We start from the raw sequence: 13,509 nt of genomic DNA, 5'->3' as shown, positions 1-13,509 counted from the left end.
ACCCCATTGCCTTTCATAGTAAGGGAGCAATACCTATTGTAAGAAACGACATAAATAATATTATACCAGAAAAAAAATCAAGATGTAATATATCTATTACATCTTTCAAACAACGTTTCTTTAATTGTGAACGTCCCCAATAAATATAGTAATTCGCAAAATAGGAAAAACGAAAGAAACAAAGCCCCTAACCCTTAAACCTGGAAATACAAAATTAACGACTAACTAGGCTGCCTGCCGTATTCAATTATCCAAACTAATGAAAACAGCTCGACTCACTATTGCCCGAATTATCGACTTTCGTCCGTCCGTCCATGGAGCCAAAACAGATGCACACAGCAATGCTCCACGTTTCTCCGCGGACTCCGTCAACAATTAAGACAAATTGTTTTTGAGGAGAATTCTAAGGAAGCCTGATGGCCGAGTGGTAAGATTCGTCGTCCACGAATCGCGGAGCCCGGGATCGAATCCCGTCGGTGTCTTTTTGCTTTTCAACGCACGCATTCTATTCAGTCATTATAAGATGTTTAATTTCCTGTCGTAAAATACCAACTGTACCTTAGCTTAATCGGTAAGCACTGCGGCTGGTACTGTCCGTGAGTTCCAGGTTGGCGCCTTCGTACAGGTTCAGGGCATGTGGTCCACTCGGAGGATCAGGGCTTAGGGTGCCGCCCTGTTCCTCCCTTAGCTCTTTGCTTTTACATGGTGACTGGCCCTCCGGGGTTACATGGATGGACAGGGAAGGAAGTGTGTATTGGTCGGGGACGCCGAGACCCCGGAAGAGAACTAAGGGGTTGGCTGGGGCATTGTTATGGCTCAGACCGATCCCTGAAAGCTTGACTAGCACATAACTTTTTGATTTTTTTTAATCCTTTATTTTTTTTAACTTTGATTTAGTTTGATATTGACATCTCCTCGGCAGGTGTGGTAGTATTAAAAACGAAACAAAGGTGTATGTCATAAATCAATAAATATTTCATAACTGACTAAAATCAAAACAAAGTTTCGTTCGATCACTCTGCCTATACCATTATTAATGGTGCAATTTCCAATTGACGTCAGAAACACCGTTTACAATATCTGCCCGATTTTGATGAAAATGTAAGGAAAACCCCTTACAATGTTGAATTTCCCAGAAAAATCGAATTTTGCCCAATTTTGATGAAAATGCACGTTTAACCCCTTACTATTTTAAATTTTCCCAGGAAAGTCAAATTTTGCCCAATTTTGATAAAAATGCAAGGATAGCCACTTACAATTCAAATTTCCCAGAAAAGTCAAATTTTGCCAAATTTTGATGCAAATGCAAGGTTAACCCCATTCAATTTTAAATTAAAGTGTCCGGGGGGACAGAATTACCTAGGTAAAAGTGTCCTCCCGGCCCGTTAATTCTGTCCCCCTTCAGGTAATTCTGTCCCCTCCAGGTTTTTTTGTCCCCCTAGTTTTGCAACGCAGAAGGCCAGTTCTCTATATTGTTTTCATGAATTCATTCTACAAGGTATACATTTTTTACTCTTTAAACCCCTTACATTTTTTTCAAATTTGGCCAAAAAATTTAATTTCTTGAAACTTGCTAGGAAGATGCCACAGGGTCCCTAGAACACGTTTCCACTCCTACATTGGACAGATAGGCCTTTAAAAAGGAAATATTACGTCGTCAATTTGAGGTGAAATAGGTTAAAAATATGAATTTTTACCCAGTAATGTCACAATTTTGGCCAAATTGAGCAAATTTTGCTGGTATGAATATTAAATCATGGTCCCATAGCATCCTTCAGCATTTTTGAGTAATTTGGAGAAAATTCATTTTTTGGCAAAAATCGAAAAAAAGTAAGGCCAACCCCTTACATTTTTTTTCAAATTTGGCTGAAAAATGATATTTCTTGAAACTTGCTAGGAAGATGCCTCAGGGTCCCTAGAAAACGTTTCCACTCCTACATTGGACAGATAGGCCTTTAAAAAGGAAATATTGCGTCGACAATTTGAGGTGAAATAGGTCAAATTTATGAATTTTTCCCAATAATGTCACAATTTGGGCAAAAATTTAGCAAATTTTGCCGGTCTTAATATTAAATCATGCTCCCAAATCATCCTTAAGCATTTCTGAGTAATTTGGAGAAAATTCATTTTTTTGCCAAAATCGAAAAAAAAGTAAGGCTAACCCCTTACATTTTTTTTTCAAATTTGGCTGAAAAATGATATTTCTTTAAACTTGCTAGGAAGATGCCACAGGGTCCCTAGAAAACGTTTCCACTCCTACATTGGACAGATAGGCCTTTAAAGAGGAAATATTACGTCGTCAATTTGAGGTGCAATAGGTAAAAAATATGAATTTTTACCCAGTAATGTCACAATTTTGGCCAAAATTTAACAAATTTTGCTGGTCTGAATATTAAATCATGGTCCCATAGCATCCTTCAGCATTGCTGAGTAATTTGGAGAAAATTCATTTTTGGCAAAAATCGAAAAAAAAGTAAGGCTAACCCCTTACATTTTTTTCAAATTTGGCTGAAAAATGAAATTTCTTGAAACTTGCTAGGAAGATGCCTCAGGGTCCCTAGAAAACGTTTCCACTCCTACATTGGACAGATAGGCCTTTAAAAAGGAAATATTGCGTCGACAATTTGAGGTGAAATAGGTCAAATATATGAATTTTGCCCAATAATGTCACAATTTGGGCAAAAATTTAGCAAATTTTGCTGGTCTGAATATTAAATCATGGTCCCATAGCATCCTTCAGCATTGCTGAGTAATTTGGAGAAAATTCATTTTTTGGCCAAAATCGAAAAAAAAGTAAGGCTAACCCCTTACATTTTTTTCAAATTTGGCTGAAAAATGAAATTTCTTGAAACTTGCTCGGAAGATGCCTCAGGGCCCCTAGAAAACGTTTCCACTCCTACATTGGACAGATAGGCCTTTAAAAAGGAAATATTGCGTCGACAATTTGAGGTGAAATAGATCAAATATATGAATTTTTACCCAATAATGTCACAATTTGGGCCAAAATTTAACAAATTTTCTGGTCTGAATATTAAATCATGCTCCCAAAGCATCCTTAAGCATTTTTGAGTAATTTGGAGAAAATTCATTTTTTGGTAAAATCGAAAAAAAGTAAGGCTAACCCCTTACATATTTTTCTATTTGGCCAAAAAATGAAAAAAATTTGAAACTTCATGGAAGATGCCTCAGGGTCCCTAGAACACGTTTCCACTCCTACATTGGACAGATAGGCCTTTAAAAAGGAAATATTACGTCGTCAATTTGAGGTGAAATAGGTTAAAAAATATGAATTCTTACTCAGTAATGTCACAATTTTGGCCAAAATTGAGCAAATTTTGCTGGTCTGAATATCATGGTCCCATAGCATCCTTCAGCATTTCTGAGTAATTTGGAGACAATTCATTTTTTGGCTCAAATCGAAAAAAAGTAAGGCTAACCCCTTACAATTTTTTCAATTTGGCCAAAAAATGATATTTCTTGAAACTTGCTAGGAAGATGCCCCAGGGTCCCTAGAACACGTTTCCACTCCTACATTGGACAGATAGGCATTTAAAAAGGAAATATTACGTCGTCAATTTGAGGTGAAATAGGTCCAAAATATGAATTTTTCCCAATATTGTCACAATTTGGCCAAAATTTAGCAAATTTTGCCGGTCTGAATATTAAATCATGCTCCCAAAGCATCCTTAAGCATTTCTGAGTAATTTGGAGAAAATTCATTTTTTGGCCAAAATCAAAAAAAAAGGAAGGCTTACTAACCCCTCACATTTTTTTCAAATTTGGCTGAAAAATGAAATTTCTTGAAACTTGCTAGGAAGATGCCTCAGGGTCCCTAGAACACGTTTCCACTCCTACATTGGACAGATAGGCCTTTAAAAAGGAAATATTACGTCGAAATTTGAGGTCAAATAGATGAATTTTTACCCAATAATGTCACAATTTTCGCCAAATTTAGCAAATTTTGCTGGTCTGAATATTAAATGATGGTCCCATAGCATCCTTCAGCATTTCTGCGTTATTTGGAGAAAATTCATTTTTTGGCCAAAATTAAAATTTTTGATGCCAAACATCGTGAAAATGTATTTACCTGAGTTGTTGGCCCGAAATCGGGTTTGGTGGTGGAGATCGAGACCACTATAATAGAGGGCGCGCCACATAAACAGTGGTCTCAACAACGCATCAATACGGATGCTGCACAAGTGAACAAAAAGAACAAGCTTGTTTCCGATGAACTACTCAAGAAATACAAAATGGATTTAATTGAAATTTCGTGCAATTAGTTTTCACGATGTGTTGCATAAGTAGTTTGAATGGCGTGAGAAACCGTGGAGCTATAATTACAATATGATCGTAATAATCTACGTGTTTTAAACGTTAAAAATCCATGTTGAATTAGATTAGGATTGTATTTGTTGCAAATAAAATCGTGTATTGTTAATTTCATTATAGCTTGATTATTTGACATTTTTTTCTGAAATTAAATCTTTTGATGCCAAACATCATGAAAAATGAGTGTACGAAAATTCATTTTGATGTAACGTGTATTTCTTGAGTTGTTGGCCCGAAATCGGGTTAGGTGGTGGAGATCGAGACCACTATAATAGAGGGCGCGCCAAATAAATAGTGGTCTCAACAACGCATCAATACGGATGCTGCACAAGTGAAGAAAAAGAACAACCTCGTTTCCGATGAACTACTCAAGAAATACATAATGAATTAAATTGAAACTTCGTGCAATTAGTTTTCACGATGTGTAGCATAAGTAGTTTGAATGGCATGAGAAACCGTGGAGCTATAAATACAATATGATTGTAACAATCTAGTGTTTTAAACGTTAAAAATCCATGTAGACTTACATTAGGATTGTTTTTGTTGCAAATAAAATCCTGTATTGTTACTTTAATAATAGCTTGATTATTTGACGTTTTTTTTCTGAAATTAAATCTTTTGATGCCAAACATCATGACAAATGAGTGTACAAAAATTCATTTTAATGTAACGTGTATTTCTTGAGTTGTTGGCCCGAAATCGGGTTAGGTGGTCGAGATCGAGACCACTATAATAGAGGGCGCGCTACATAAATAGTGGTCTCAACAACGCATCAATACGGATGCTGCACAAGTGAACAAAAAGAACAACCTCGTTTCCGATGAACTACTCAAGAAATACATAATGAATTAAATTGAAACTTCGTGCAATTAGTTTTCACGATGTGTAGCATAAGTAGTTTGAATGGCATGAAAAACCGTGGAGCTATAAATACAATATGATTGTAACAATCTAGTGTTTTAAACGTTAAAAATCCATGTTGACTTACATTAGGATTGTATTTGTGGCAATTAAAATCCTGTATTTTTACGGTCATGATAGCTTGATTAATTGACTTTTTTATGAAATTAAATCTTTTGATGCCAAACATCATGACAAATGAGTGTACGAAAATTCATTTTAATGTAACGTGTATTTCTTGAGTTGTTGGCCCGAAATCGGGTTAGGTGGTCGAGATCGAGACCACTATAATAGAGGGCGCGCTACATAAATAGTGGTCTCAACAACGCATCAATACGGATGCTGCACAAGTGAAGAAAAAGAACAACCTCGTTTCCGATGAACTACTCAAGAAATACATAATGAATTAAATTGAAACTTCGTGCAATTAGTTTTCACGATGTGTAGCATAAGTAGTTTGAATGGCATGAGAAACCGTGGAGCTATAAATACAATATGATTGTAACAATCTAGTGTTTTAAACGTTAAAAATCCATGTAGACTTACATTAGGATTGTATTTGTTGCAAATAAAATCCTGTATTGTTACTTTAATAATAGCTTGATTATTTGACGTTTTTTTTCTGAAATTAAATCTTTTGATGCCAAACATCATGACAAATGAGTGTACAAAAATTCATTTTAATGTAACGTGTATTTCTTGAGTTGTTGGCCCGAAATCGGGTTAGGTGGTCGAGATCGAGACCACTATAATAGAGGGCGCGCTACATAAATAGTGGTCTCAACAACGCATCAATACGGATGCTGCACAAGTGAAGAAAAAGAACAACCTCGTTTCCGATGAACTACTCAAGAAATACATAATGAATTAAATTGAAACTTCGTGCAATTAGTTTTCACGATGTGTAGCATAAGTAGTTTGAATGGCATGAAAAACCGTGGAGCTATAAATACAATATGATTGTAACAATCTAGTGTTTTAAACGTTAAAAATCCATGTTGACTTCCATTAGGATTGTATTTGTGGCAATTATAATCCTGTATTTTTACGGTCATGATAGCTTGATTAATTGACTTTTTTATGAAATTAAATCTTTTGATGCCAAACATCATGACAAATGAGTGTACGAAAATTCATTTTAATGTAACGTGTATTTCTTGAGTTGTTGGCCCGAAATCGGGTTAGGTGGTCGAGATCGAGACCACTATAATAGAGGGCGCGCTACATAAATAGTGGTTTCAACAACGCATCAATACGGATGCTGCACAAGTGAAGAAAAAGAACAACCTCGTTTCCGATGAACTACTCAAGAAATACATAATGAATTAAATTGAAACTTCGTGCAATTAGTTTTCACGATGTGTAGCATAAGTAGTTTGAATGGCATGAGAAACCGTGGAGCTATAAGTACAATATGATTGTAACAATCTAGTGTTTTAAACGTTAAAAATCCATGTTGACTTACATTAGGATTGTATTTGTTGCAAATAAAATCCTGTATTGTTACTTTAATAATAGCTTGTTTATTTGACGTTTTTTTCTGAAATTAAATCTTTTGATGCCAAACATCATGACAAATGAGTGTACAAAAATTCATTTTAATGTAACGTGTATTTCTTGAGTTGTTGGCCCGAAATCGGGTTTGGTGGTGGAGATCGAGACCACTATAATAGAGGGCGCGCCATATAAATAGTGGTCTCAACAACGCATCAATACGGATGCTGCACAAGTCAACAAAAAGAACAAGCTCGTTTCCGATGAACTACTCAAGAAATACATAATGGATTAAATTGAAATTTCGTGCCATTAGTTTTCACGATGTGTAGCATAAGTAGTTTGAATGGCATGAGAAACCGTGGAGCTATAAATACAATATGATTGTAACAATCTAGTGTTTTAAACGTTAAAAATCCATGTTGACTTACATTAGGATTGTATTTGTGGCAATTAAAATCCTGTATTTTTACGGTCATAATAGCTGGGTAATTTGACGTTTTTATTTTGAAATGAAATATTTTGATGTCAAACATCGTGAAAAATGAGTGTACGAAAATTCATTCTAATATAACGTGTATTCAGTGGCGTGGCGAGGAATTTTTCAGTGGGGGGGGGGGGGGGGGCTGGCACATTTCATGGGGGGGGGGGTGTCATGTAGATCAATGATATTGTTTTTTAGAAACTCAAAATCTCAGGTGGGGGGGGGGGGCGACTGGGGAGGAACAAGATTTCATGTGGGGGGGGGGGGCTATCGCCCCCCACGCCTGAGTAGTTTGAATGGCGTGAGAAACCGTGGAGCTACATATATAATATGATCGTAACAATCTAGTGTTTTAAACGTGAAAAATTCGTGTAAACTTCCATTAGGATTGTATTTGTTGCAAATAAAATCCTGTTTTGTTACGGTCATGATAGCTTGATTAATTGACGTTTTTTATGATATTAAATCTTTTGATGCCAAACATCATGACAAATGAGTGTACGAAAATTCATTTTAATGTAATGTGTATTTCTTGAGTTGTTGGCCCGAAATCGGGTTTGGTGGTCGAGATCGAGACCACTATAATAGAGGGCGCGCCACATAAATAGTGGTCTCAACAACGCATCAACACGGATGCTGAACAAGTGAAGAAAAAGAACAACCTCGTTTCCGATGAACTACTCAAGAAATACAAAATGGATTAAATTGAAAATTCGTGCAATTAGTTTTCACGATGTGTAGCATAAGTAGTTTGATTGGCGTGAGAAACCGTGGAGCTATAAATACAATATGATCGTAACAATCTAGTGTTTTAAACGTTAAAAATCCATGTTGACTTACATTAGGATTGTATTTGTTGCAAATAAAATCCTGTATTGTTACGTTCATAATTGTTTGATAATTTGACGTTTTTATTATGAAATGAAATCTTTTGATGTCAAACATCGTGACAAATGAGTGTACGAAAATTCATTTTAATATAACGTGTATTCAGTGGCGTAGCCAGGAATTTTTTAGTGGCCCACTAAAAAATTAGTGAGGGGGGGGGGGGGTGTGGAAGGTAATTCTGTCCCCCGTTAAAACTTTCCGGGGTACAGAATTACCTAGGTAAAGGTGTCCTCCCCGGTCCGTTAATTCTGTCCCCCTCCAGGTAATTCTGTCCCCCAGGGTTTTTTTGTCCCCCTCTTTTCAACCCGGAAGGCCAGTTCTCTTTATTGTTTTTATGAATACTCTCTACAAGGTATATATTTTGGACTTTTAGTCTGCCCTTCATGAATATAAAAATATTTAATTTGGTCTAATAGATGATATGTGAACACAACGTTTCGATTTGGAGTACGGTGAAATCTATCACGATTCTACCGCGATAGGTCAATACAGCGGCGATGCATGGCGATGGCCCTCGTCTCATTGATACAACGCCTACTTGGATTGGTCTGTGTTTCCATCATAGCGCGTAACGACATTTCCTATTGGATGAATTTCCATTGTACTAGAGGGACACATTTACCAGGGGGACACTTTCACCGTTGGGCAGGGGGACAATTTTACCTGGAGGGGGACAAATCTACCTAGGTAAAAGTGTCCCCCAGACACATTTACCGGGTCACGAGCCGGTAAATGTGTCCGGGGGGACACATTTACCAGGGGGACAGAATTACCTGTCACACCAGAAAAGTCAATTTTTGCCCAATATTGATGAAAATGCAAGGTTATCCCCTTACAATTTTAAATTTCCAAGAAAAATCAAATTTTGCCCAATTTTGATGAAAATGCAAGGTTAACCCCTTACCATTTCGAAGTTGCCGGAAAAGCCAATTTTGCCCACTTTTAAGGAAAATGCAAGTTTAAGCCTTACAATTATTTCTTTTCCCAGGAATGTCAAATATTGCCCAATTTTGATGCAAATGCAAGGTTCACACCCTTACAGTTTTAAATTTTCCCAAAATGGCAAAGTTTGCCCAATTTAGATGCGAATGCAAGGTTTACACCTCTTACAACTTTATAGTTCCTAGAAAAGTCAAATTTTGCCCAATTTTGATAAAATGCAAGGTTAACCCCTTACAATTTTTAATTTTCCAAGAAAAGACTAATTTTTTCCATTTTTAAGGAAAACGCAAGGTTAACCCCTTACAATTTAATTTTTCCCAGTAAAATGAAATTTCGCCCAATTTTGATAAAAAAATGCGAGGTTAACCCCTCACAATGGTAAATTTCCAAACAAACCTCACATTTTGCCCAATTTTGATGAAATTGCAAGGTTTACCATTTGCAATTTTGAATATTCCAAGAAAAGTCAAATTTTGCCCAATTTTGATAAAAATGCAAGATTAACCCCTTACCATTTCGAAGTCGCCGGAAAAGTCAAATTTTGCCCAATTTTGGAGAAAAAATGCAAGGTTAACCCCTTACAGTTTAAATTTTCCAAGAAAAGTCAAATTTTGCCCAATTTGATGAAAATGCAAGGTGAACCCCTTACAATTATGAATACTCCAAGAAAAGTCAAATTTTGCCCAATTTTGCTGAAAATGTTAGGTTAACCACTTACAATTAAAAATATTCCAAGAAAAGTCAAATTTTTCCCAATTCGGCTGAAAAAGCAAGGTTAACCCCTTACAATTTCGAAGTTGCCAAAAAAGTCAAATTTTTCTCAATTTTGAGAAAACGCAAGATTACTCGCTTACAACTTAAAATTTCCCCGAATAGTCCAATTTTCAGTGACCAATTTTGATGATAACGCAAGGTTAAGCCCTTACAACTGTAAATTTCCCAGAAAAGTCAAATTTTTTAGTTCTATGTAACATTTTGTGCGCGTGACGTATTCACTCCGGGGCTCAATGTCAATAGGCAATGATTAAGTTACCCAGAATGCCATCCCCACTTCCTTCACAAGATTCTGTGAAAGTTATCAGCCCTTCCCGGCCCAGAGCCCAGGCCCTGTCAGTTGCATGGCGGGTTACAATCACGAGCGAAGCGCTATCGTAAAGGATGCACATCGGTATCGTGACAGCGCCCCTATAGTGTAATGTGATGTCCTGGTGTAATATTGTTTTTCGTCTGCATTTTAATGTTCGGGTTTTTATGAAAATTAAGGATGAAAAATTGCTGTTCACCTCATTTTTCAAAAACAATAATGTTTAATAACAGGTTGATGAAGGACTATTGGGAACAGCGAACGGAATATACGCCTGATTTACAGTATTACCAAACAATTTCGTAAAAACAATCACACACAAAAACGTATAGGCTAACAGTTATAATAGTGATAAGATCGGATATAAACATCTAACGAGCCTGATCCCCCCCACCCCGCCAACATTCCTGGATCCGCCCCTGAACACACCTGATGCCTGTTTCAAAAAAGCCTACATAATAATAGTGTTCATTGTTGCGTAACGACAAGTATGTTTAGTACACGTATATAGGCCTACGAATAACGAGGCTACCGTTTTCCAAACAAAACTGCCCAAAATATCGACTTCTGTTCATCTATGGAGCCAAAACAGATGCACACAGCAATGCTCCACGTTTCTCCGCGGGCTCCGTCAATAATTAAGACAAATTGTTTGTGAGGAGAATTCTAAGGAAGCCTGATGGCCGAGTGGTAAGATTCGTCGTCCACACGAATCGCGGAGCCCGGGATCGAATCCCGTCGGTGTCTTTTTGCTTTTCAACGCACGCATTCTATTCAGTCATTATAAGATGTTTAATTTCCTGTCGTAAAATACCAACTGTACCTTAGCTTAATCGGTAAGCACTGCGGCTGGTACTGTCCGTGAGTTCCAGGTTGGCGCCTTCGTACAGGTTCAGGGCATGTGGTCCACTCGGAGGATCAGGGCTTAGGGTGCCGCCCTGTTCCTCCCTTAGCTCTTTGCTTTTACATGGTGACTGGCCCTCCGGGGTTACATGTGTAGAGTATCCTAGGGACGGGGTGGGGTTGGGTGATAAGGCGTAGTAGTGTGGTTGTATGACTGACTGGTGAAGAGCTCTGGGTCTGGCTAAATGGGTGATTGGGAGGGCAACACGGGCACGCAGGTCCTAGTGAACAGGTGACGCTTGAGAAGTTAGTTTCCTTGCCTCAGGCTCAATGACTGCCATTTATTCTTGCCAACCTGCCAGCCCAGCTGCCAATTCTCACTGTATGAGAATTCGGCAGTGAGGTCAAAATACAAAAAATACAAATTACCAAAAAGCACGCACATGTCAGTGTTATACAGGTATAAAATTACAATAAACGTGTACATGTAGATCTATTTCCCCAAATTAAATAAACAATCTTCGCATGAAATAAGAATTACCTCAGGCAATGCTGAACATAAAGGAGCAGGCTCACATTTACACATGCTGGCCAGGCACACTCATACACACTATCAACCACTTTCATACACACCAGTCCTCAATGAACAGGAAGAGCCATTATTTGTGGGTTATTATTCCCTAAATGTAAACCTTAGATAATCATAGTACATGTACTGGAATCTGACAATGCGCAATAAGACCCATGTTAAATTATACATGAACATAAATACGCACGTAACGTTATACATGTACACAATTACATGGGAATATCACGTGTGCGCGCACCATGCTGTCACATTTTGCACGTGAACGCGTGTATGCCTATACTACACGCACAATGTTCGCTAAACTCTCCACAACGAGCTCACACTTTGGAGCCCAAAACCTACATTTATATCTTATCAAAACTTTACTTTAATGCCTCCAGTATTATCTATGAACACTAGCGGACAAATCCTAATGCAATATTGGGTAGTTTGCAGTTTGCAAACAAATGATATTTCAATTCAAAAACGAGCTTCAAAAGTTGACAACGTACCTGTATGAGAATTCGGCAGTGAGGTGCCGGTCAAGGGTTACGCAAGGCACAGGTCACGTACATAATAAGGGGCGTGGCTTAACTACATGTAAACACTACGTGCATATCATACGCACACTCTACACATGGATGGACAGGGAAGGAAGTGTGTATTGGTCGGGGACGCCGAGACCCCGGAAGAGAACTAAGGGATTGGCTGGGGCATTGTTATGGCTCAGACCGATCCCTGAAAGCTTGACTAGCACATAACTTTTTGATTTTTTTTAATCCTATATTTTTTTAAACTTTGATTTAGTTTGATATTGACATCTCCTCGGCAGGTGTGGTAGTATTAAAAACGAAACAAAGGTGTATGTCATAAATCAATAAATATTTCATAACTGACTATAATCAAAACAAAGTTTCGTTCGATCACTCTACCTATACCCTTATTAATGGCGCAATTTCCAATCGACGTAAGAAACACCGTTTACAATATCTGCCCGATTTTGATGAAAACGCAAGGAAAACCCCTTACAATGTTGACTTTCCCAGAAAAATCGAATTTTGCCCAATTTTGATGAAAATGCACGTTTAACCCCTTACTATTTTAAATTTTCCACGAAAAGTCAAATTTTGCCCAATTTTGATGAAAATGCAATGTGAATTCCTTACAACTTTAAATTTCCCAGAAAAGTCAAGTTTTGCCCAATTTTGATAAAAATGCAAGGTTAACCCCATACTATTTCGAAGTTGCCGGAAAAGTCAAATTTTGGCCAATTTTAAGGAAAATGCAAGATTTAGCCCTTAAAATTTTTAATTTCCCAGGAATGTCAAATATTGCCCAACTTTGATGAAAATGCAAGGTAAACCCCTTACAATTTCAAATATCCCAGGAAAGCCAAATTTTGCCCAATTTTGATGAAAATGCAAGGTTAACCCCATTTAATTTTAAATTTCCCAGAAAAGTCAAAATTTGCCCAATTTTGATGATAAAGCAGGGTGAATTCCTTACAACTTTAAATTTCCCAGAAAAGTCTAATTTTTCCCAATTTTGATAAAAATGCAAGGATATAAACCACTTACAATTCAAATTTCCCAAAAAAGTCAAATTTTGCCCAATTTTTATGAAAATGCAAGGTGTATCCCCATATTGTTGTGTAAAAGAAATCGCGCATTAGCAAACGGGGTTGCAAACGTTTAGGATTGTCTATCGTCTCTGGCCGAAAGCGAATCTTCAAGCAAATGTGAGCTTCCTATTATGCAGTAGGGTCATAAAACTGGCCGTTACTCCGTGGTGATCAATTGAACTCATCACATCGTTAGTTTTCTGACGGCCATCCATCGATCTGCAGCTTAACTCTCATCTGGGAAAAAGAAACTGCCATCAGTTATCGCCAGTAATAAAACGCGTTCTGCATTGTGATAGCCTTGGTAACGTACTACGCGTCAACCAATTTAAGAAGACCATGGGGAAATGTGCTCA

This window comes from Patiria miniata, unplaced genomic scaffold, assembly GCF_015706575.1.
Source record: "Patiria miniata isolate m_02_andy unplaced genomic scaffold, ASM1570657v1 HiC_scaffold_12, whole genome shotgun sequence".
Lineage (NCBI taxonomy): Eukaryota > Metazoa > Echinodermata > Asteroidea > Valvatida > Asterinidae > Patiria > Patiria miniata.
Note: the sequence above shows the minus strand (reverse complement) of the source record.